Below are 2,250 nucleotides of genomic sequence, written 5' to 3'. Positions count from 1 at the left end.
CTCCTCCTCCTCCTCCTCCTCCTCCTCCTCCTCCTTCTTCTTCTTCTTCTTCTTCTTCTTCTTCTTCTTCTTCTTCTTCTTCTTCTTCTTCTTCTTCTTCTTCTTCTTCTTCTTCTTCTGTTTTATGCTTTTAATATTTTATTTCTACACTGCCTGGAGTTCCTCTGTGGGAGAGATGGGCAGTTCCTAAAATAGGATGGACAAATAAAAGAAACAAAGACTCAAGACGAGAAGAGACTAGATTTGTCTCTCGTCCCAAGGATGGCAAAAGTATGGTGGGCAACCTAAGAATTGTTCTAATGTTGTCGTTAGGCTGTGGTGATCACCTTGGGTGAATCATCACACAAGGAGGTCTTCGCCTACGGTTCACCACTACCCAGTTGGTCCTCCTAAATCCGGTCCCTGAGAGTGCCAAAGGAGTGGGAAAAACTATATTGTCCTTGTATTAATTTAATAGGAGGCAGATCTATTTGTCTCTTCTTCATTAGCTTAACTGCTGTTCTCCAGTACCCTTCTGTCTCTTTTTCTTCCCATCAGCTGACAGACTGCCTTGAATTTTGGTCTTTAATTTAACATAATTAGTTTGTAACTGAAAATAAAAGTGATTGGTGGCTTGGCAGGGTATTCCTCACAGCCATCTGTTTCTCTCTGGTGCCTATTTAGTGCTTGGAAGGTAATCTATTTTTTTTTCTTTTTTCTTTATCTAGACCAACAAAGGTCAGGTTTAATTTGGACTTACTTTTGAATCTGTCGCTGTTAACACAACTCAAGCTCTTTCTGAGACAAAACTGCCTGGGATATTTTAATTGCGGCTGTTGTGTCATGGAGACGGAAATGTGCATTTTTCAAACGGGGGTGGGGAGACATTCAGGGAGGAATGCTGAGTTGCTAGAACCTGTCCAGTAAACAACAACAACAAAACAACAAAAATGCAGGTTGGAATTTAATGAATGTAATACAAGAGTCGGTGTGAGATGAAAGGTATGGACAGAATCGCATTGCTGTGAGAGAGAGGTGGACCAGGTTCACGTACATATCCCCAGTTACAGAATAACAAGAGTGGACAGGGACCTTGGGGGTCCTCTAGTCCAACCCCCTGCTTGAACTGGAGACATGCTGAAATCCTAAAAGTAAATATGAGGTGAACAAATTTCTAAAACAACAGCATCACATTATGGCTTGTAACGAAGGACAGGAGATTTAACAGAATAACAGAGTTGGAAGGGATCTTGGAGGTCTTCTAGTCCAACCCATGCTCACCCAGGAGATCCTATACAATTTCAGACAGGTGGCTGTCCAGTCTTTTCTTAAAAGCTTCCAGTGATGGAGCACCCACAACTTCTGGTGGTAAGCTGTTCCACTGGTTAATTGTCCTCACTGTCAGGAAGTTTCTCCTTAATTCCAGGTTGTTTCTCTACTTGATTAGTTTCCAACCATTGTTTCTTGTCCTGCCCTCTGGTGCTTTGGAGAATAACATGACCCCCCTCTTCTTTGTGGCAGCCCCTCAGATACTGGAACACTGCTATCATGTCTCCCCTGTTTCTTCTTTTCTTTAGACTAGCCAAACCCAATTTCTGCAGCCGTTCTTCATATGTTTTTGTCTCCAGGCCTTTAATCATCTTAGTGGCTCTTCTTTGCACTTTTTCCAAAGTCTCAGCATCTTTTTTGTAATGCAGTGACCAAAACTGGAGGCAGTATTCCAGGTGTGGCCTTACTAAGGCTTTATAAAGCGGTACTCATCCTTCATGTGATTTTGATTCTATCCCTCTGTTTATACAACCAAGGATTGTATTAGCTTTTTTGGCTGCTGCCGCACATAACTGGCTTGTGTTTAAATGATTGTCCACTAGGACTCCAAAGTCCTTCTCACAGTTACTGTGAGAGATTTTTTACTCCACCCTTCTGGTGCTGCAACAGTTGTAAGTGACCAAACTAGACATTTCTTAGCATCCTTGTAACGTTGAACAGTCTCTAAAAAAAATGGTGATAAATTGAAGACTACCGATATATCTGCATTTGCTGTCCCTGTTAAGTCAAGCAACAATTTATTTTATAATAATAATAATAATAATAATAATAATAATAATAATAATAATAATAATAATAATAATAATAATAATAATAATAATAATAATAATAAAGTTGGAAGGGACCTTGGAGGTCATCTAGTCCAACCCCCTGCTCAGGCAGGAAACCCTATACCATTTCAGACAAATGGCTGTCCAGTCTCTTCTTAAAAACTTCCAGTGT

The sequence above is a fragment of the Protobothrops mucrosquamatus genome, unplaced genomic scaffold (genome assembly GCF_001527695.2).
Source record: "Protobothrops mucrosquamatus isolate PMUCROS unplaced genomic scaffold, P.Mucros_1.0 scaffold3513, whole genome shotgun sequence".
Taxonomy (NCBI): Eukaryota; Metazoa; Chordata; class Lepidosauria; order Squamata; family Viperidae; genus Protobothrops; species Protobothrops mucrosquamatus.
This window is presented reverse-complemented; position numbering follows the sequence as displayed.